General features: G+C 39.7%; 1 long non-coding RNA gene across 5 annotated transcripts in view; it reads right to left on the bottom strand.

The window, feature by feature from the left end:
* Positions 1-19,609: 19,609 nt before the first annotated feature.
* The window catches only part of LOC118162863, a 57,165-nt gene continuing 52,474 nt past the window's right edge, over positions 19,610-24,300 (bottom strand). For all 5 annotated transcript variants that reach the window (XR_004748676.1, XR_004748675.1, XR_004748674.1 and 2 more), the window contains 2 exons: positions 22,223-22,301; positions 19,610-20,420 (listed from right to left, as the gene is read on the bottom strand). This is a non-coding gene — a long non-coding RNA (uncharacterized LOC118162863). The remainder of the gene's footprint in view (positions 20,421-22,222; positions 22,302-24,300) is intronic.

Raw genomic sequence — 24,300 nt, forward strand, 5'->3', positions numbered from 1 at the left:
ATCTCCATTAATATAAATGGCCTCCAGGGAGCAACCAGACACCACACAGGTAGTCTTGTGTAACAGAGGAAGAAATGTTAAATGAGAATTAAACCCTTGTAGATAGTCTGGTCACATGGATTTGTTTCACTTCTCCCCACTGCACTGGGGCCTCACAGGATAGTTCATTAGGGGCTTACAGGATGGCTGCTTGTGGTGGGAAAGGAAGTAAAATACCTTTGGGAATGCAACTGTACACATTCAGGGATCACTGGACTAGTATCAAGCTAGGTACCATTGTATCTATAGTTATCTTCATTGGCATAGTTTTAGTGTTATTAACCTTTGAGAAAAAAATAATGACTGCATTTTTTTTTCCTGAACATTATCTTCAGCATTTTCAAACAAAAGCCTATGGAAAACATTGGACATTGATGGCACTGAATTTGAAGGTGGGGCCAGCAGTCTGTGCAACCCAACAACAGAAGAAGGGGCACATGTTATCTCTTGCTGCTCCTGTGCTCAGGTGGATATCTCACAGATGTTATGCTACATAGACAGGACAAGGCATGGCAGGAGGGAAGGCTGCCCTGAGGTTAGCAATGACTATAACCACTTTAAGTTAATACACTGTAGCCTAAGTTTGAGAGCCCATCCTTGGTTTCTGATATAATCCACATGCAATCAGAATTTCATTGTATTTAAGATGACAATTGGCTTTACCAAGAATGGTTCCGAAATCCGAGTTTCATGATTCCCTCTTGGAGGCCAAATTAGAGACCCAGTAAAGAGCTAACATCCAGGCATATCTGATATGCACAGAGCTTTGCGCCCTCCTCCCATGTGGACATAACAGTTTTAGTAGCTGGGCTGGGCTCATGTGCCCACCATGTGCTGGCATTGGAGCAAGCTGCAGTTATGGCAGAATATTCATTGCCAAAACAGATGTCACCATCTCCTCTAAGAGGATTTGGTCCACAGGTAAGAGCCAACTTGCAGGCTTCCAGCTAGCCTCCCTGACTCAGACCTTTTAAAAAGTTCCAACTAAATAAATAGTTGCTATATAATAAAATAAAAGCTCTGACCTAAGCTTATGTACAGAAAGACATTATCTTCCAGGCTCACTTGAAATTTAAGAACATAATACGGAAAGATAAATCTGTTTCTGACACAAAGACCAGAAAAATGCATGAGCACTTTTAATGAACAAAAAGATATAAAATAGTCCCTTCTGACCAGAAAGCAAAAATAAAGGAGTGGGAAACAAACCTTTTTTCCCTTAAAGTCTGCAGTTTCTAACCTGCTGGGAAGGAGGAAATGCTCTAAATTCTTTCCTGGTTAAAGTGTTGCAGCAGAAGGGGAAGATCCTGACCAAAGGGACATGGAGGGTCCTGCATTTGACATTTATGAGTGGGAGGCAGCATTACCAGATGTTCATAAAAGTGTAGCTTCCAAACTGAGTTCCATGAAGCCAAATATCCCATTTCATTTGGTTTTCTGTTTCCTCTATTGACTGAGCTACAGCAGGATCTACCAAGAGTATAATCCCATGCTGCAGGGGGCTGGGGTTCAGCAGCTAAGAGGGCTTTTCCGTCTCTGAGTGCAGTTAATCCTCAAACTTTTATGAGACAAAGTGCAGGAGACCTCAAGCTGGGGATGGATGTATTTCCACATATGACCTATGTGCAAGCCCATGTCAGCCCTCATTAGGAGAAAATCAGCTCAGGTACCAAACCAAGTCAGCACAATCTTTTTCTTGGCTTCTGCCCATTATCTGGAGTGGGGCATCTGGAAGGACTGGACTTCAACCACTCTACTCTCTGCAGTGTTTTCTCAACAAGTATCTGTAGCTGCATGTCATCCATCCTTGTCTGTGCAGCAGTTTGGAGACACCATTGTTCTTCAGACTTTGTGTAAGGAGCAAAGACATTCAATTTCTGGATGTGAGTCCAGAGATCCATCCCCTAAATGTCAAGAGTTACTTGACACATTACTTCTGGGCTCCTAAATTTCTTTTCAAATCTGACCTGAAGCAACTCTGAGATCTGAACAGTGGTCTTATTCAGCAGCAAGACAGACGGCTTCAGTATCTTTTGCTACCTGATGTATGAGGAACCTATTGAAACACTTGGAATGACTGCATCATGCAGAAGCAAGGAAATAATTTTGCAAATACAATCCCACACCCTTAAAAGCTGGAGTAGCCTCACACACAGCCCCCACCATTCCCTCTCTTTTTCTCTCCCTCACATGGAGAGTTGAACAACACACAGAGCCTTCACTGGACTAGCTGTCCTGAGGCTACTACCATCCCAAATTCATTTATTATATGGCCAGTTGCAATGAAGTGTGTGCCTGTATGTGCATATACATATGTATGACATAGTGTGCTTGAAAATGTCTTCCTTTGTGTATTATTAGTCCCTAGCACATAGGATCTAAAATATCTTTTCTGCCTCTTTAAGCACTGTTCCGTCTCTTTTTTTTTTTTCTTTTTTCTTTTTTTTTTCCTAACAGCTGTGGGCTGCATCCTGCCAGCTGTTTAGTAGATGTCTGAATCAGCTGTGAGGGCTGCATGTCGGCTGGAGCTGGAACAGGTCCTCTTGGCTCAGCCTCAAATGTCCTCACATATCTTGGTTAGAGCTACTCCTAAACAAGCCTTGCATTAGCTCTCAAGATGAAGGAGAGAGTTTTGAAGTGAATTAATCATCTCCATGGGAAAACTAGGAAAGGAAAAGGATCACTACAGTGATGGATAGCTCAGAAAGCAAGTTTGGGTTGTGTGCATATATGTCACCACAGACAGATTTTTTGCATCTGTGCAACAAATGTTACGTATTCCAGGTAGGAATCCTGCTTTGTCAAAAGCCAGCAAAACCAGATTGGCCGAGATTTACTGTCAGACTTTCAAAACTAATGAAATGGGCTTGGTATTGATATCTTCAACCTCTTTAAATTACCCTTAATTTATTGCATACAGTCTTTGCAAAGCAAAGTTCCAAGCCAGTCAGAGAATGAAGAAGACAGACTAGCCAAGGCAGAAGGAAAAATGGTGTCCTTCCAACTTTAACCTGTTAATGAGCAATCCAGGGCAGAGCTGTAATTTCTGAAAGCACAAGTAACACAGGCCAGCTCCATGTTCCCCAGGATATTTTGGGACCACAGCACTGTGGGATTCACCAGGTACCAAGAACAAATATGTCATTGCACAGATAACCTGGAAAGCTAAACTTGAGTGCAAGCCAGGATGATGATGGGTTTCTGATGACAGTTTAAATCCCAGCATTCTTAATAACTTTGCTGTTTTGCCAATACATCCACTTAAAGTGCTTGTCCTAGGGCTGCAAACTGACTCTCAAAGCCTCCCCAGGAGTTTAAAGTATCAGCTGTCAGCTCTCCAGCTGTCAAAACATATCAGTTCACCGCTGGCAGCTTCTTTGATGCAGTTTAGAAAATGTCAGTGCAAAACTTTGTGGCATGTTGGAAAATGGTAGTACATAGACTGCAAAACCTATGCTGAATATTATATGGCCATCAGTAAACAATGACTGGCTTCCTCAGAGTTAACTAAATTGTTCTTCATATTATTCCCATCCATGAAGAGGTAGAAGGAGTCACTGCCTCCCATTTAAGAGCTGGCAGGTTTCTGCAGATGGCAGGCCCTCCCACACACAGGCGTGACAGTGCTTGTCCCTTCCTGATCTGGGGGTTTCAATACAAAGGGATGACACCTGGGAGCTCCCAGCTGTGCCTTGCTGGGAGTTATTTCATGGAGAGTCATCTCCCATTCTTCCTTCTTCTCTTTTCCAGAAGGTAGGAATGCCATAGTGCCTGCACTCACATATTCCACCACTGAGCAGAGCCAAAAGAAGCAGCAGCACAGCCTCATTTGTGTGCACTCTGTGCTGATGGGGTGCACAGGCAGGGCTTCTCTGAGGACCTGCATCTGAGAGTTATCACCTGCTAGAGTCTGTCCATGCTGTTGTCTCCCACATCGATGAACCAAGCCAGACAGGCATGCCAACTTCTTCTTTCCCCTCCTTCTTCGCTGTGCAAAGCAGATGTGGCATGAGGCCCCTTTCTGCCAGGGGCAGCATTTTGCATGAACAAAGCAGGGTGGAGCACGTGTCTTCGCAGCTGGATGGAGATGAGAGGAGTGGTTAGTAGAAGGCAGAAGAGGAGAAAAAGCTCTCTGTTCATTTATGATTTACGTCTGTCTTTCTTCAAGCTCTTCTAGGCATGGACAGTTTTTCCCTCTATGCTTTTGCAGTGCTTAAGACCACAGCCATGCTATACTATCACAACAGAGGGATTAAATGTAAAGCTTGAATATGATACATATTGAACAAGCCTGTGTTCCTGAAGAAATCACCATTGAATGTATGTGCAGAAAGATCTGTGTGAACTTGGTAAGTATTATGCAAGCAAAAAAAAAAAAAAAAAAAAAGGACCTACACAGAACTCTGCCTTGGTGGAAAGCAGGATAGTAGCAGAACCCACGCATGAGGCCAGAAGGAAAACAAAGAGGCTCTGAGAGTTAAATAAAGCCCATTGTTTTCCCTCCATCAGAAGATTATTTTTTTTTTCTATTTGTTTCTAGTGGCAGGCACACAAATGTGCTAGGCTCTCTTTTCAGCCTCAGTCTTGCTGCAGACAAAGCCATTGGACAGAGATGAAAGGAATGGTGATGCCTCATAAGCAAGGCCAGTGGCAACTCCTGACTTCCCAGTAGGACAAGTTTTAAATCTAGAGGTTATGTATTTATACATGTGTGGCTGCACATATGACAAAGAGAGATTTCAGGTGCTTTCCTTTATGTAACCATGAGCTCCATCCAAGTGTCTGCTGGAGCAGAGCCAGCCAAGTGCAAGAATGCAACAAGGAAACATGAAGAGGATGATGCTTTTAATCCTGGGAAACTTTCTGTTGTTCTGATTTTCTCAGCCCTGAGCCCTCCCAGCTAGCATTTATCCACTTATCTTCTACTTCCCAAAATGAGCTCTCCCTGAGTTCTTCAAAAAACAATCTTCTCTTCCACCACCAGAGCCTAACTTTGATCTGGAGGTTCTGCAAAGCACTTGCCCGGACAAAAGTACATTCAGAGATGTCCACACTTGTTCATGCCTTGAAATTCCACATCTGGTTATTTCATACGTCAGCTGTATTTCTCCATCTCTCACTCCCTCTTTCTCTCAGAGTTGGCACTCCCTGCTCCTTGGCGTGCAGAGCACAGCTGAACCAGTGATATGGTGACTTCCTGATTTCAATGCCTGGACGCTGCTGCCATTTCTGCCTTTACTCACTAGCACATCTTTTCTGCCAGCTCAGAAAGGACAGTTATAGCATGCTTTCTCCCCCTCCCTTCCATGCCACCAGTATTGTTACTCAGGGTTTTGAAATCTGGGTGCTAGGTCAGTGCATGTCAGCAACAGGACTCCATGAGCTTTTCAAACAGTGACCAGGACGATCTTGTGCTTGCAGCTGAACAGTTTGAATGGAGAGACAAAAAACATCATGATGAAAATGCATATCCTGACTGTGGAGAACCTTCAGTGTATCGTACTGTACGACAGCTCCTCCCAGAAGACAAACACCAACTTTCACTGATTTAAACAGAAATATTTAAAGACAGCTAAGAGTCAGGGGTAGGAGGCCTAATCTTTCAGATGTTTCTTCCAAGTCTCCATAAGTGTTCCCACTCCTGTGGCTTTTAGAACTTTTCCTTCAAGTCTAGTCACCAACTTTATGTATCAGGTGCTTTTTCAGTGTCCCCTGTTACCTTCACAAACCATAAAAAGTAGTATTTCTTCTCCTTTTCCATTTGCACACCCCCTCTAGTCACACATTTTTGCCTTATATCTATTGGAGACTGGCAATGACACACTCTTGTTAAGTGATGGTTTACATGGCTTCATATATAAATCAGTGGAGTTAAAGAATTACATAATCAATCTGTGTCATGTATCTGAAATCACATTTTTTTGCCACTGATAACTCTTCCTTGAATTGCTGTTTCTTAGTACCTCCCTTAATAATGTGGCCATTACCCAGTGAAATTTTCCTAATGAAAAAAGCACCAAAACTGGAATGGTTCATGATATAGTCACCTTTATAGCTCTTCATACCTGCTACTTTATGACTGCTTCACATCCTGTTTTTTTGGTGTTTTTTTTTGTGTGTTTTTTTTTTGTTTTTTTTTTTGCCCACTGTCTTGTTTGCACTCCTGTTGTCACACTGATTCTTGATTTCAAGATTTAAACCAGGTTTGTTTCTTTGCCAGTTCTGGTATCACTTTCTACTGTATTTTCCAAGACTTCAAGTGGCACAGCCAGCTCAGCAGCTGGACCTCTACATGCACTTTCATTTAGACATGTGTTTTTCCAACTGTTTTGAATCAAAGAACAACACCTTTTGCAGGAAGTCCTAGGCCAGTTTTATGCCCCAGTGGTGTGTCATTTAAAAGCAAATAAGGATCAGGCTAAACACTGCAAGTGTTCTTATTTCTCCCATTTTGTTGGCAGCTGTGGGAATAGAGTGTTTGTTTCATGTATACATTTTGGCAGTCATTTCATGGATTGTTGTGTTGTGGCTTATGTGTCACCACTGGTCACTGAGCTGCTAACCAAATATATTGATCTAAATCAGACTTCCATGCATTCATATTTTCATCTGCTTTTCTCTTCTAGAACTATTCTTAAACAAACCACAGAGTTACCTTTATCTCTTTAATTTTAGAGTACATCAAAAAGTTTGATATTTTAAGATTACTGTTATCAATAAGGGTTACATAAATAAAATATTTGTGACTCGGATGTGCTAGAAGAATTAATAAGACTCCAACAACAGGCCAGCTGTGTGAGGACACACCTATAAAAAATAAAAATAAAAAAAATCTTTCCTAACAAGCACAATCTGCTTAGATGAAATTATTGAGTTGAAACAAGCATCTTGGGTTGAAAAAAACATTTTTTTCTCTTTGAGAAGAACACTATAATAAGTGAGCCAAAAGATTTGCACAGTTATTGGCTCACAAAAATCTGTACTTTGGAAATTATCAAAATATGCTTGAAATATTTATTTGACTGAAAACACATGAGCAGTCCAATCCCACATGGACTTAGGCAAATGCCCATCTCTCTTACCAAAGCAGTCTTTTTCAGATGCTTTTCTTTCCCACAGAAACTAATGGTACAGCCTTTTCTCCAACCAGAGAGAATCCTGTCCTGCCCAAAGATGAAGGAGCAGAGAGCAGTGGGCTCCTGCTGACCAACCCTGACGGAGGTGCTGGGTCCCTAGACTACTTGCACTAGGTAGAACAGATCACTTGGCTGGGTAGGAACCAGCAGGACTCTCACTGGACAGGTCAGCTAGGCAGCAGAGAGCATATAACAGTTCTGGAGGAGAAAGACTAAGCTAGAGTTTGTTATATCTTTCCTAAAAGAGCTTAACTCTGAGGCAAGAGTGACACCGAGTTGATACAGATGAGTAGCTTGTCTTCTGGAAGGAGGTAGGGTTTGGCTTTTATCCTCTTAAATGCATAAAGGAGAATGGAGCTGCAGATCAGCTGGAAGAGGAGCACAATTACTTGCAGGACATCCCATTGCAATAACAGAAGACATGTTTCAGGGGATGACCAACAAGAAGCTGCCTCCCAGACTGCAGCTAATCCTTCATAGCTCAAGAAAATCTTCCTTGTTTATATTTACCTTAACCAAATGCTTTCTGCTTATCAGTGGGAGAACAAACCCTGAGGCTTCAGCTGGTCTCCTGCTAAAGACTGCACACTGTGCTGTGGTGGAGGATCCAAGCACAGGCTACAAGGCTGTCAGAAAAGCCAAGCCAGAGTGGTGGGGATCAAAGAGTCTGGGACTCTTCTGGGAGCACCCTACTCAAAAGATCCTGCTGACTGCATGCAAAAAGCGGCCTAGAATCAGGGAAAGGCCTCAGCAGGAGGGGGGGTGAAGTTTTGCCTTTCCCTGCTCTATAAACTATAGTAACACTTCACGGATCTTTGATCTCACTACAAGGGATGGAAGTGAGGGAAGTACTGGGAGGACTCTTTGTTCCTCTTAACATTATCTCAGTTCTTCATCTGAGATGCAGCAACAAGTTTGATTCAAAGAAGATTCATATGAACTCCATGTGTGTTCCTAGTCCCAGAATCAAGGATATTCTCTGATGAAGATAAATTACAAAATGTCACTGAAAAAGAGAGTGAAATTACTCTCCTGTTAGCAAAGTTATAACATGATACTCTTAATAATTTTTATAGCCTCATATTCCTTCCCCAAAGTGCTGTCTTCAGTGCAGACAGAGGACAGACAGGATTGCCTTTTTCTTTAGACTGTTCCTCCTGATGTGATGGGAGTGATGTCAGCATAACATCATGAAGAATAATAATGAAGGTTTTTTTTTTTTTTTAAAGAGTTGTGACCACAGCTGTTTTACAGCTCCTAACCCACTGCAGAAATTCATCTGGGGAAAGGGAGGAGGACGGGGTTTTGCTGCATTTTGCCAAGCCTGTAATCAACATCATGAAACCAAAATGATACCAACTTTAAAAAAAAAAAAAAAAAAAAAAAAAAAAGGATGTATTTAATTCTGAACAGCAGAACAGCAAAGTTCCTGTTTCTCCTCCTATTTGTTTCTGTGTGAACTTTGTAACATACACAAGGAGGACCGGATATTGAACCCATCAGTTACATTCACATGCGCAAGACATGTAGCCCTGTTTCTTCTTCATATACTTCTGCAGCTAAGGCAAAATTTAATGGGGCATGCCATGGTCTTGTTCATGTTCCATGCCCACTGTGCCAGACATCATTGTGAGCCAGCCATGAGAGATGCACCTTGTGAAGGGTATAATGGAATCAGAAGATTGTGACTGCTGGAGAAGAGATACCTAGCAGCATTTCATGGCTCGTACAAGACTTATACTGCAAACTAGTGCTGTGGCCATCTGATCTTATGTTGCTATTTTATACCTAGGAAATATATCTGAATGCATGATGCTCATGTATACACTGAAAACACTTTTAAACAATAGGCTCACCTGCTGACTACCTTGTCTATCTTCAAGAAGTATTCCTGGTGAAAGTCTGTCTGGACATTTGCAGTCATTTGCAGAACTTGGCAGGGAGCAGTGATTTAATAAGCTCCTAGTTTTGCAAGGTGCCCCAAATCCCATGTGATCTTCTCAGCTTCAGGTATTCAAAACATGGCAAAAAGGACTTGGTATGATTCAGTTCAACAGCTGATGTTCCCTAAAATTTAAAAAGGGTTGATTTCTGTCTAAAACAGAAATCCAGATAAATCTTATTCCAGTTCTTTCACTCAAACACCGGAACTTTAGAAGATAAATATTCTACTTGTTTTAATGAAATCCTTGGAGCTGTGATTCCAGATGCGTCCTTTGATTCAGAGAGATAAAGGGGGAATATTCATGCTATCAGACCTCAGGCATCTAAGATCCTCAGAGGAATGTTTAAATTTATGTTGACCACAGCATCAACCTCAGCTACAGAAGTATAATCAGCCACTGTGAATCCCATTACATGTAAATGGCCTTAAGCTAATGGAAGTTTGCAACATATGAAGAACATAAATGAAATGGAGATATACTTATGCAATGTGGGTCTAACTGCAAATCAACATTTTGCTCTTCATGAGAGGCTACTTAGCTAATAATGACAGTTAGTGAGCTCACAGGTATGGGACTTTGCTTGTCAAGAGAATAATAGTTGATGACGTGGGGGAACTGTGCCTAATTTTAACAGGCACCATACTTTTCCATGGAGAGAAAGTAAGAAGCCAGCTATTTCCCACTGATATTGATAGGAAATCATTTTATTAGGATATTGCAGGATCACTCTCCTTCCCCTTTTCCCTAACCATACTGTACATACTGTAACTTGCTGGTATAGAATCATAAAAATATTCAGGTTGGAAAAAACCTCTAAAATCATCTAGTCCAACCTTTAAGATCATCTAGTCCAATCTTTAGAGGCATATTCTTGGAATCACTGTAAGACCCACAGCCAACAGCTGGTGTCTTTAGAATCTCTTATTCCCTTTGCTACCTTTGCTGAACTAGAGCTTTCTGGAATAGTATGAATTAATTCCCAAAAGTTGTGAATCCTGCATAATTCATTTATTCATGTGCCTGTAAAAGGCATTAAAATTTAAGAGTCTGAAATAAAAATGAGTGTAATTGCACCTGTTTTTAGATTCCTTTCCATTCCAGTGTACCATTTCATTTTTACTGCCATTTAAATGGCACACTGTTTAATTGAAAGCTCTGAATTGCTGATTGCTGTTACAATGTGACTTCTCAGTGGGAAAAAAATACACCATTTGTAAATTAAGCAGAAATGAAGTGGTATCTTCACGATGATACCACTTAATAACCTCAGATACAGATGTGGAAAGCCAGAATTAGAGCTGTGATAGTGTCCATAATTTCTGGCTTAATGAAGATTTATATGTCTTATTTTAGTGAGCAAACTGTGTGAACCCCATGAGACCTCTGACATGTATGAGGACATACAGCACACGTTTCATCAGGACTCTTCCCTTGCTGGCTTAATTAGCAATTAGTAACCTTAGACATTTGTTGATTTATTTAACCATAACATTGGCAATTGGATATGGCAAATTTCTCCAAAAAGGTAATTAAGCATAAATCAGATATTAGAAAACTTGAGAAATTTTCAAACTATAGAAATTATGAATTCAACCAAAGGTATGCTGGTCATACCACATGGGTAATGTTCTGCATACACAGCACAACATCAGGCACTTCTGTGAAAGATGCTATACTCTGTTAGCAATAAGGCAGCTTTTCCCCAACAAGAGCAGGAAGAAAAAGATGAGGCCAGATGAGGCATTCCATACTGTCAGTGAAACAACCATGATCAGGTAGTTAAATGGAGAGTTTATACACTGATCTCAGGATTGCATCTCCAGAGGGTTTGAAGTTGATGAGAAATGTTTTCCCAACTATTAAGTGATCTGCATATCAGGCTGCTTTCTATGGGATATCAGATGCAGTGGGAATTTCACGTGCTTTTGAATCAACCAGAAAGGGATGGTGAAGCATAAGACTCAAAGACTACTCTTTTAATAGGAAATATCCAGTAGAGACAACTGGGATGAAATACAAGCTCTCTGTGGTCAGGATTCTGTGTAAACTCTTGCTATTAATATGAAGTAATGGAGCTGGTTAGGTTGTTTTTTTCACTTCATTGCTGATCCAAAACTGGCCAAGTTTTACAAAACCAATAGATACCTGAGCTAAGTTTCAAGCTGGCTCTAATTATTCCATGGTTTTGATGATTCCTTCATCCTTGCTAGATTTATGACTGGGGAAAAAGAAAAAGAAAAAAAAAAGGAAAAAAGAAAAAAAGAAAGAAAAATTCAATGCATATTAATTGTTATGGCTTTTCTTTGGCTTTCTTTTTTTCTTTTTTCACTTTTATATATATATATACATATATATATATTTTTAGAAATATTAAGTTCACCTGAATGCAAACCAGGGTTGTTATTTCTTGATACTATCTCTAGGAAATAAAACCGATGATATTTTCACATAGCTCTAGTTTCCAGCCACTGTTACGTTCTAATGATATTATCAATAACCATATAGATAGAAGGGACGTTTCCTACCACACCAAATACAATAGCTTGAAACATGAGAAGTGGTTTATGCATCCCTTTAACTGGTGGTTAACCTCATCAAATTACTGCACCTGCTATGTCTGTGAGAACTAAATACAGATGGTGTCAGCATCTGGCCAACTGAACCCAAATCTATGTTAATTTGAGCAGATGTAAGCAACCACATGGTTGGTTCCAGCATGATGTGATGTGACTGTGCTTCATCACAATATAGAGTGATTTGTCCCAAGGTGCAGAAAACGGGGCAAGATGCAGCTAATTGCTTCTCCCTTCTTGCTGAATCCAGCCCTGCCAAATCCACAAAATCAAGGAGTAATTTAGGCTGGAAAGAACCATGTCCAGAAAGCTTCAGTATGGCCAGGAGTCTCCCTTCACCTCAGGGCCTCTTAGAGTAGTTGATTTGTCAGGAGAGAGAAGGAAAGGATAAAAGGTCTCAGGGGATGCCTTGGCATCCCCTAATCAGAGGCACTGCACAAGCAGTATAAATCAACAGCTCTCTCCCCCAAGGGGCAGAGTACAAAAGCAACACTCAAAAGTGGGAGAACAAAGAAATCCTGGTCTTGAAACCAAGCAGTCAAGGAAAATTTTGAGAAGGAAAGTGAAGAAATGAAATAGCTCAGTAGATATGCCTATATGGAATGTTGCTTTTGTTCCTCTGTTTGGTTTGTTTGTTTGCTTTTTGTTTGTTTTCAGAAAAAGTATGAAGAAACTTGCTTGAAGCAAAAAGGTGAAGTAGAACAGGAGAAAACATCCTCACTTTATTTCCTTCCATCCCATACCCCAGAATGACACATAATGATTTCTTCAACAAGCACATGACAAAAGACCAAGCCAGTGAACAAGTCACTTCAATGGACTTTAAGGAGTTTGTCCTGAACCACTTGCATGGTCCCAAGAATATCTTGATTGTTATACACTGAGCACAAGACAGCCAGAAGAGGAGTGCAGAGCAAGACAGACCCTTACTTTGACCCTGCATGTAGTTCAGCTCTCATTGACTCCTCTGAGAGATTAGAGAGATATTAACATTACTCAAAGCCTGGAACAGAAGCCTCTTAATGAACATAAGGAATGCCATCAGCCTGTCCCTCTTCCTCCAGTGCTGCATAATTTCTTATATTATTTTGTCAGGATTTATTCATTTTTAAGTGGCACAAAATGTAAAGGTATAAGATATCTAAAGTACCCTTAGTTCTATAGCAATAGTGTCGATGAACAAAGTAAATAAAACAGAGTAATGTAGCAACTTGTGCTCACAAAATGTACAGACACATACATAGACACATAATACCTTCTATCAGATGGTTAGAATTACATGTTTACTCTGCCTGTGAGATGTGCCCTTTTATGTATATGCAGATTATGTAGAGATATAGATATAAATTATACAGCCACACAAGGACACATCACTAAGAAAATTCAAATTAAGGCCAACACAGCTGGTCAGGTGCTACAGTGCATATGGTTTGTTGTTGTTGTTGTTGTTGTTTGGGGGGGGGGATTGTTTGTTTTGTTTGTTTGTTTGTTTTTATATTTCTCAATTGGGGCTACTAAGTCATCTATGCATAACTGTCTTCCTCTTGCCATGTATACAAAAGGGAAAATGTATAACCATGGATGTGAATAATTACTGCCCTTCCCCTCTTTTCTCATACAGAATCCCATGACCACACGGTTTCCAGATAAAAGATTACTCTACAGTATTTTAAAGTCTAACTTAAGAAGAGAGGATATACTTATGCTGTATTTACTTCATCAGAGCAGGAAAATCCTCAGCATTATGTCTTGAATAGAAGAGCTGCAAATCACTGCAATGTACTTATAATGTGACAGCTAATAACAAGGATGTTTTTTTCAGAGATTGCCACAGATTGGTTGAGAAAATGTCTGAATAAGGAACATGTGATGGGACTAGAGGACCTCTTGAGGTCCATTCCAACATGAGATATCCTATGATTTATGATCCTTTGATTCTAGGAGCTAAACAGCTAAGCTGGGTGACTGCAGCATGAAGAAGGAAGAATGAAGACTTTCCTCACATATCTGTCCATTCATATGGCTCCCATTATTTTCTTCACTCTTTTTCTTTCTCTCTGCAGAGTAACCTCGCAGATTTTCTTAAATGAGATTTCTCACATAGAAGATAATGTCTACGAGAAATGGAGTTTCATTACAAGTTTGTTGACATCCTGTTTCTGTTAGCTGCTGTGAAGCTGTGTCAGTTAAAGATATTTTACCTTCAGCAGTCAGGAATCAGTAAAAGAGCCATATCCTCAGCTGATTTTTTCTCCTCCACATGTCCACATTTCGCGTAGTGTTGGCACCATCAGTGAGGGGAGCAGCTCCAGTTGCTCTACACTACAGATGGCTGTGTGCCCTCCTTTCTGAACTGACACCTTACCAGTCACACCTATGTCTTATCTCAGTCCATAAATCTCAGTCACATATGGTGGTTAGACCACAGTAGAAAAGGAAGTGTCTTAGTGTACAGCTGAGGGACAAAATCAGACATCCTGGAGTGCTTCCAGAAAGGCCATAAAGAATAGTGTTACAGTCCTTTACCACCCTGCTTTAAAACAGGTTAGTTAAAATTTTCAGGTATCCCCCAGATCATTAAGTGAAATACTCCTGTTAGTTTTAAAGACATTTTGGTATCACAGAGATTTCAACCATACTACTCAATTTCTGCCAAGCCTGATGGAACCCACATTTGTTGTTTTCTGTTGGATGGCCTTTTTTTTTTTTTTTTTTTTTTTTTCAGGGAATTCACTTCAGCAGCTATATTTCTATTTCTGGTGCTCTGCAGAGTGACCTGGTGATTTGTGAAACCTCATCTGCATTGACAACTTCTATACCACTCTCTGTCCCCATGCATCTGAGGCCCAAAATGTTGAGCAATTTGAGAGCAGGGCTGGTGCCTCTCTTATTACCCAGCTATTACAGACTACTTGTGTCAGAAGAAACATGATTTTTCACTCTTCCAAAGCAAAGTAGGAACTTGATATCATGACTCAGCTCTAAGAGAATTCTTGAGTCACCCGACTATTATTTTCTCTTCCTGAGACTGTGCAACTCTGTTTAATGTACAAAAATATGCAAGAGGCCACAAAGAGTAAGACAAAAACTTCCTAACAGTTGTGGTCTTTAACAGCTATAGTGAGGCCCAGATTCGGCCAGGGTGAAGAGTAATTCTATACAAAATGGAACTCTTTCAGAAGGACTGTTATTTTCAAACATTCCCTTTGGACAAAGGGGTCTTGGCACTCAAGCCCTGCTCCAAATCAAGCAGAGATTAGATTTGAAGCTCCCCTGTCCTCAAAGAGCTAAGTTGGCCTAGGTAAAGAAAAAGTTTCCTTTCTCTTACTTCTGGTAGCTATTTTGGATGGACGGAGTTTAAGCTTACTCTGTTTCTTATTGTCTTTACAATCATCTCAGCAGCTGGCTGAGGTAGCTGCATAGCATGATGTCTATTCCTGTTCACACTCCTGTAGAGAGAATAAGTATGTGAGCTGGCCTTCAATTCTCCTTTGTAAAACGGAAACACTAACAAACTGGTGCCTCTCATGGATGTTGAGAAAGAAGATAGAGATGTGACTTTATACTACAGTAATGAAGTCTGTATAACTATCTAGAAGATGAGGAAATTTCCTGTATTTAACTGTACAGGGACTAGGTAATGTTAGCTGGTTAGATCCACAGCTAGTAAAATTCCAGACTACTCTACTTTAAGACAAGACAAATTTTAATTCATTTTAGATTAAGATGTCTATGCTATACTGAAAGGAAAAAAGTGTTCTGTAAAGAAAAAGAAAGTAGCAAAAAGTATTTCCCATATAAAACCTATTAAATGTTGCAGCAATCTTAGGCAATGTCCTGGTTTCAGTTAGGACAGTTAATTTTCCTCCTAGTAGCTGGGAGCGTGCTATGTTTTGGATTAGGATGAGAAGAGTGCTGATAACATGCTGATGTTTTAATTGTTGCAGAACAGTGCTTACACCAAGCCAAGGACTTTTCAGCTCCTTGCTCTGTCCTGCCAGCGGGCGGGCTGGGGGTGCAGCAAGAGCTGGGAAGAGACAGAACCAGGACAGCTGACTCAAACTGGCCAAAGGGGTATTCCATACCATCTGACGTCATGCTAAACAATATATAGGGGTGGCTGGCCGGGGTGGGGGGGGCGGCTGCTCGGGGTTGGGCTGGGCATCGGTCAGCAGGTGGTGAGCAATTGCATTGTGCATCACTTGTTTCGTACACATTTTTACTGTCTTTATCTCAACTCACAGGCTTCACTTTCCCGTTTCTCTCCCCCATCCCAGAAAGGGAGGGGGGAGGGTGAGCGAATGGATGTGCTGGTTAGCTGCCGAGCAGGTTAAACAACAACAGGCAAATATTGATTAACCTCAAAATAATCCAACATTATAATTTCAGTTCAATTCAACAACCGAGAATTTTCTGTTTCATTGACCCAATACATAACTAAAATATATCAAGGTCCCTTTTGCCAGAACTGGATTTTCAACGATGCAGTTATTTCTACACAAAATCCCTGGCCAGTCCTGCAAATAGGCTTGGGAAATCTCTGATATCCATCAGAAGAGGTAGCTCAGGTAGCTTAGTAGTAACCTTGGCAATATTAACCTCTTTCCAGACCAGTGTCTGGCATAAATCTGAGAAGCTTCTTGTAATTTTGGAAGAAATAAACCACAACGGAAGTTCCACCTGCAGATGAACTTATGTATTACAAAACTTTTTTGCTGTGTGCCACATTAGGAAAAAATAATAGTAAGAATAGAAACTATAAAAACTGTCAGAAGTTTCACTTCAGTGCTTCCAGCATCTGGTGTACCAAGCAAGATAGTCAGGGATGGTAATATGTCATCAAAATAATGTTAACAGCTTTTGCTGGACTCCTCTTTTCCAGATGCCACAGAGCTAAATGACAGTTCTTAAATATTACAAAAGGAGAAAAGAATGGGGTTGTCTATTTTTTTATTTTTTTATTTAAAAAAAAAAATCAGCATACCATTTGCTTTACAGCAGTTTTGGTACAGTAATTATCTAAACACAAGTTAAAAAAATTACGGTAATCAGAGCTTATATTATATTAAGTTTATGGCTCTAGAAAAATATCTAATTTGGGGTTTTGTTCAGAGCATAGAGAAATTCTGTCAGAACAGATGGGGAGGGATAGTAAAAGCTACATTAGGAGATTATAAAAACAATATTACTGACTTCTAATGTACTTTAAACTCCTGTCTTCTGCACTTGCCACCTTTCTTCCATTCTGCAAAATTTATCAATTTACAGTTCAGTCTGGACAATGTAGGCAATTCTATGTGATCCAGTAACATGGGTCAAAATGACAAAGCCTTTGAAAGAAACTTGTCAAGTGTGACTATCCTATGTAGTTGCTTTTAGGTATGCTAAGGTAGCACTTAGAGCTGCATCTGCAATTATAAGTGTCTACATACAACATGATTATGGTCTCTGTAGACAGGGAAGATAGAAGAGAAGAAAATTAATAATAATGATTTAAAAAAAGATCACATTCAAACCTCCTACTAAATGTGCCAGACTAGTGGCTGAAACTAATTCTCTTTTGAATGATTAGGGAGCAAAGGTCTGACAGTGCTGAATAACAGACAACCACAGTAGCCCATTGTGGAGTGTACATGTCAAACTAGTAGCAGTAGTGTTGTTACACTCTTAGAGAAGGAAGTTTATATACAGCCTGTATAGCCTGAAGGTCAGCTATGAAGTAGCCTCCTATGGATTTCAAAAGGAATAATAAATGCATTGAAATTGCTGAGCTTAAGTGACCAAAGTCAATTGACTGTACTCAGTCCAATAATTTATTATGAATTGTGTGAATTTATTATGAATTGTATGAATTACATACATCACTTGTATGTATTCTAGCACATCTGTTGGAAAGATGTGTTGTTCACATCAGGTGTTCAAGAACTTACCTCAGAACACCTCAGAGTGTTCCGGTGGCTGATAGCACCCTCAGTTCCACACAAAAGGTTCCATTGTAAGTTTATTTTTTATAAGGCCTCAGTTTTATAGCCTTGGTTATAAAATGATATAATAATATGAGATAGCAGCTTCCTTTTATAACCAAAAAGCAAATTTTCTTTTTTATTTTCTATTTCCCAAAGAGATCATGGCTGGCCTCCATTTCCTAATAGTTTGTTCTGGCAGAAACATTTGTCCCCTCAGCCATAGATAAAAGACTGAAGCTGACAGAGGAGAAAAAAAAAAAAAAAAAAAAAAAAAAAGTGCTGCTCACATAACATTCGTGAAGCAGCAAAGTTAATTGCTATGTAATTACCACCCAAGTAAATTGTTTAATGTGGTAAAATGTGACCAGGGTTGTTACTTCTGTTGCAAGCAGTGGCTCATGGTGCCATCTGCAACCCATCAACAGATCACATAGTGAATTTGCTGCAGATGTAAAGCAAACCCTCGACATCTCCAAGCATGTTGTTAAAAACCCCCATCAAGTGAATACTAACATTTCTGTTGTTTCAGATGTCATTCTGGCTATTTACACAGGGCTCAATGGTGCCGCACTTGTTCATGTTGATGAGGGAAGAATATGGTTAGTTAAGAGATGAGCAGGTTGGCAATGGCTTCTGAGGTTAGAAACAAAAATAAAAGGGGGACACATCAGTGTTCAACCATAATTGGAAATCCAGCTACGCCATGTGGAGAGGGGAGCAATGAGGGGGAAAGGAATGTGGTCTGTCATGAAAGCAGCATTCTGGCAATTTACTGTGGGATCGCAAGCAGTTTGTATAAACAGCAGGCAACTGCTGGATCAGCTACTGACTCCTCTGGGTGCAACACGCCTAGTGGGTGAATGTGCCAGATCAGAGTCATAACCACAGCAGGCACCAGTACTCTGCACTGTAAAGCTGGGATAATGCACTGAAAGTGGAGTGAAATCCAAGTGTATGGAGATCCTCTGAAAAGTGCTGCAACGCAAACTGCTCGCAGACCTCCAACATCTTCAGCAAAGCATCAACAGGGGGACAGGGCTCCATGGGAATCATAAAGACATTGTCTGCTGCTGCCAGCATCACAGGGACTCCTATAGTATGCAGGGAGAACTCTTATATCTTATTTTAACAGTATTATCTATTACTTCAAATTTCCAATTCAAAAGGTCATTGGAAAAAAAGAACAGAGAGTGACACTTTCAATTCGTGTTTTGAAACATGGACTTATTTCCTGTTCCCTCTCTGCATATCAGTTGTCCCACAAAAGTGGTTGGATTTGCTTCTGTTGTTTTCAGGTTTTCTATAATGCATCTATTTATTATTTTAATTAGAACATTTTAGAAGCAGCTCAAGGATACAAGAGGCACCAAAACTCTTTGGATTTGAGCTCCTTGGTGCCTGAGGTGCTTTTGAAAATGTCTCCCATGGTTCACAGTAACCCAGATACTCAGCAAATCTCATTCAAAGTGGAAAGTTGAGCCCTTTAAAAAGCCGTTCCTCCTGCTGAAGGGTATCTAGGATTATCAGCACACATTACTTCATGAGAGAGAAATGCTTCCTAGCTCCACTGTTTGTCACACTTTAAGCTATCTCTCATGTCAGTGGCAGTAGCCTGGTTTTGCTCCTTTGGTTACTTTGCACAGAGTAGTAAGGAGCATGAAAGAAAAAGAAAACAACCTGCAAAGCAGTTTTGTTTTGTTTTAAATCAAGATAGCAGTATTGCCCTAGTACAACTTCTATGTATCTGATGTGCTTACTGAGCTCCTTGGATAATCTGTATTTATACAGAATCTGGAAGCTTCTCAAGCAGATGTGTTTGTTTGACTCTATGCATCCAAAACAAGCAGGCAAAAGTACATAGTCCATTACCTGACACACACACTTTGCGAGAACAACTTGCACATATATATATACCAAGAGGAGCCTTTTGTTCTCAGAAAAATGGGGCTGATTCTGACTTACTTGGGGCATTCTTCCTTCAGTTGAATACTCACACTAGAATAAACAGAAAAAAAAAAAAAAAAAAAAAAAAAAAAAAAAAGTTTATTTTGGAGGAACAAAAGCAACTTCTAGATTTTTAAGCTGTTTGCTTGCTATCCTGGAAGAGTTAGCTTGGAGAATGAACTGATGTGCATAAAGCTGAACTGTTTAGCATTGTGAGAGAATTTGTCTTAACAAAAGAGTGTAAGAAAGACAGCAAGAGAAAAACCGATCTACTGCCCAGGTGAATTTAACAATTTGAATTGTAGCAAAAATCTTGAAATTGAGTAAATTGCCCAAGTTCAGCTGATTACATCAGCTAAAGAGTTATTATCATAGGTTTTGAAAAATCACAGCAGTATGGATAATCTCTAGACCGTGAAGCAATGTGGCATCCAAAACTAACCCTTGGTCCTCAGTTTTGAACACATTGCATGCAATTTCAATGCACGGGATAGGGTGACAATAGTCTTAAGAACAACTATGAAGTGTATCTTCTTGTATTTTTTCCCTGATATTTCCAATTGCAAAGTTTTCTTTATTGGAAAAGTGATTTATAGTGTACAATAACACACAGCAGTCTATGCTGGCATTATCACGGGAGCAAAGAAGTACCATAATAATGTTCACTATCATAAGAAAAACTGTAGTAAAAAAAAAAAATAGACATTACTACTTGATAATCTCTTCCATTACAGAGCATTTCAGGAAACAGGTCCTTAGCAACTCATGCACCAGGTAAGGAGTGACACTGGGCACACTGGAATCAGGACAGACCCACTGCAAAACAACAGCAACAACAAAATATTTGCTTTTGACTGTTTTTGTTTGTTTGTTTGTTTGTTTTTATCAGTAGCAGGAAATGGAATTTTGTCATCAGTTTTATAATGATAGCTACTTAAGCTCTAATCTTGTTTTTATGATCCTCTACTAGTAGGTTGAAAAAAGATGTTGCACCAATACAGAATAAAAAATAGCTTCCTTGGCCTTGCCTAGATCTTTAGTCCTTTGGCAGTTCAGCACTGCAGAAAATATGGTGACCACACTGTGAGCTCTGTGACTTCAGTGCGTTGAGATCCTGGGATGCCACAGAGGTTGCAGAGGCATATGACAGATGGACAATGGTAAAGTCCATGAGTGAAGATGTGTCATGCCCACTACTGAACAAGGTCTTTCCCCGAAGGAGTTGTAGTTGCTCAGCCTGGAGAAGAGAAGGCTCTGGGGAGACTTTATAGTGACTTTCCAATACCTAAACGGGACCTATATGAAAACTGGGGAGGGACACTTTGTCAGGGAATGTAATGATAGGAAAAGTGAGAATAGCTTTAAACTAAAAAATGGTCAATTTGGACATTAGGAAGAATTTATTTACTATGAGGCTGGTGAGGCACTAGCACAGGTTGCCCATAGAAGTTGTGGATGTCCCATCCCTGGCAGTGTTCAAGCCAAGTTGGAAGGAGTTTTGAGGAACCTGGTCCAGTGGAAAGTGTCTCTGACCATGGCTGGGGGGTTAGAACTAGATGAACTTTAAGGTCCCTTCTAACCCAAACCATTCTGTGATTCAAAGAATCTATGATTCAATGGTTCCTGAAATTCTTACACCAGTTGTATGGTAAAAAAAAAAAAAACTTTTACTATCATCTCTACGATGTAATCAGGGTCTTAATGAGAATCATTGAATCATTTAGCAATCATGCATTTTGATGTCTGCCATTTCAATTAAATTATTATTTTCCATGAAGAAAATATCATACAGTTAAATGTTTTTCCGTTGAAAGTCACACAAGAGAAGACACATAGAAAGGAGGTATGCATATGGCTATTTCACAGCAGAAAATTATATTCAACTTCAATGTCAAAATAAAGAACAGTTAGGTATTTCTAAATCAAATTGTTTTACAGCATTTTCTTCCATCGGTGATAGTTAGGCTTTTTATACTGAGTAGGACAAAAATGAAATACAGATATTCCAGAAACCCACATAGGTTGTAAATTCTAGTTTCTGACTATGTCTAAATACAACTGAAATAAACAAAATCAAGTGTCATTTTTTTTCCTTTTGCAAATATATTGGTTTTGATTAAAGTGTAAATCAATATATGGTGTAAATAAATCCTTGCAATAATTATTTTGAGGAAGGACAGAGGACCAAAAAATAAATAAATACAGATATGTTTATAGCATCTTCATTTTCTTTTTAAGAAACAAGAAAAAATAAAGCCTTCATAGCTGAAGGCCAGTTTTGTATTCTATTTTCTTGCAGATATCACTTTAGCTTTTTTTAAAGTTCACAAATCAAGGCAAGGTCATTTTCTCTTGTTCTCAGTAGACAAAGCATATAGTTTTACTGCAGGGGGAAAAGGGCAGCAAAGTTGATCTGCAAATCTCTTACTTGAGCCTTAGTAATTTTAGACAGGTGCCCTTTGCTTAGCGATATTTTTTCTTGAAAGAATGCATCTTGGCACAAAGAAGAAAAAAAGTAATTGTAGACATCTGGCCTTTAGAAAGCCAATGGCTTACAAATTAATTTTACTGGAGGCTGTAGCAATTATAGGACTTGATACTGCCAACCAGATACTCACCTGAACCTCACTGCAGAGTCCATTTTTCTGTTCAGGCTTCTGTTGCAATTTGCTGAGGAAAAACTGGATCTTACATGGCCTAAAAACTAAACATCATAGTTCTCTTAAAGAGAATCAGTTTCCGAGTCTCTGTGCTGATATGCAAAGCCTTTCAGATATCATTATTCCTCACATTGAAAATCACCTCTCACTCTGCAACTGCTATGACTTTCATTTGAAGGTTGTCTCCTCTGACAGCAAGGATGCTGCCAGCTAAGAAGGAGCAGTCATGTTCTCCAAAGAGCATGAAATTTATTTACTTATTTTGTAGACTGAAAAAGACTTATGTGCAAATGACAACACCTGTCCATGAAACATAAACTTTTTATTGAAAGGTACTAGTTCCAGAGAAAGATTTATCAGCAATGATCAGGGCAAGGGTCCAATTTTTGCTCAAACAGTGGGAGACTGGAAGTAGTTTGAGAACAGATCAGTAACCAAGAGAAAGCAGATCTCTCCTCTGCCCAGTAATCACAGGAGCACTGAACTCCTGAGTGCTCTAATCCACAGGCCTGCTGCCTACTTTTTGCACAAAAACTCCTAAAGTACTGAGGGTTTTTTTCAGTATAAAAACAAAGCTGATAACATGTGATTTCAAAGGTATTCACTTGCTACAATTCCATACTTCCCTTGGCAGTATGTTTCTCAGCTGTGGAAACTTTACTTTCTGTATTTCTCAAATGTTGAGTTTATTAAATGTTGAGCAGCACTTCTGTGCTGCTTTGGCTTCTTAAATTATTAGCTTTTTAAGTGTTTTTGTTGTTGTTGTTTTTCTAGTAAATAAACCCTAAATTTAAATAATGATTAAACAATAATTCACTAAAGAAGATAGCTGTGGCAGGTTGACTCAAATGTGAGTTTATTTTCCACAATAAAATGTGTCAATATTTATCCTTATTTAAAGCACAATTTTCTCAAATAATAGAGTTAATATTAAGGGACCTATCTATCTTAGGAATATATAAGATGCCATTTTTCATTGTCTGGAGGTTGCAAAGCTGAGAAATACTGTAACTGCTGCTATATGAGCATAGCTCTTGAATCAGCTTCTGTAGGGAGACACGACATTTTTCCATTAATCATTGTTTTACTGCTACTCAGTTTCAGCCATTAACTTGTAATGCCCAGAAGGCTTACAGTGCAGAGAATTTGACTGTTGCCAATGTAAAATTACTGATAAGAGGATGGGTGTTTTTTTTTTAATATATTTTTTTTAAGATGTGTAGCAATTTGCCAACATTTTAACAGCAGAATCCAGAAGGTAAATAATTCTTAAAGGTTTTGAAACTTTTGAAAGTAGTTATAAATTTTCAGTATAAATATTGATAACATTATTACAATATCTTGTAAAAAGATGCTTTCACTCAAAATCTGACTGCTTATCAATAGCAATGAAACCAGCAGTGGTCTTGAATCAAAATCCTGGATCTATACAGCCTGAAGTAATGAGATATTCAAAACACAGCTCTTGGTGTTTATCTTTTCTCTGCTATAAACTTCACCTTAATTTTACCCCATTGGTGTCCCAGACTGAAGCCTTATATTTACAGCTTGGTCATCCCAGGAAGGGGGAGGATGTAGCCCTGCAGATGTCATTGCTTCATTCTGCACACCAAGACAGACAAGCAATTTTAAACAATCCTGTTCTGAATGCTTAGCTGGCCACTTCTCAAAGGAAATGAAAATCCTTAAAATCAGGAACTGTATTTTCCTTCATACATAGAATCATAGGTTACATAGGTTATCCTGAGTTGGAAGGGACCCATGAGGATCATTGAGTCCAGCTCCTGGATCCCCAAAACACCACCCCAAAATCAGACCATGTGCCTGAGAGAGTTGTCCAAACACTTCTTGAACCCCAGCAGGCTCGGTGCTATGACCACTGCCCTGGGGAACCTGTCCCAGTGCCCGACCACCTCTGGGTGCAGAACCTTTCCCTAACCCCCAGCCTGACCCTCCCCTGTCCCAGCTCCATGCCGTTCCCTCGGGTCCTGTCGCTGTCCCCAGAGGGCAGAGCTCAGCGCCTGCCCCTCCGCTCC

Source organism: Oxyura jamaicensis, chromosome 2 (assembly GCF_011077185.1).
Source record: "Oxyura jamaicensis isolate SHBP4307 breed ruddy duck chromosome 2, BPBGC_Ojam_1.0, whole genome shotgun sequence".
Classification (NCBI taxonomy): domain Eukaryota; kingdom Metazoa; phylum Chordata; class Aves; order Anseriformes; family Anatidae; genus Oxyura; species Oxyura jamaicensis.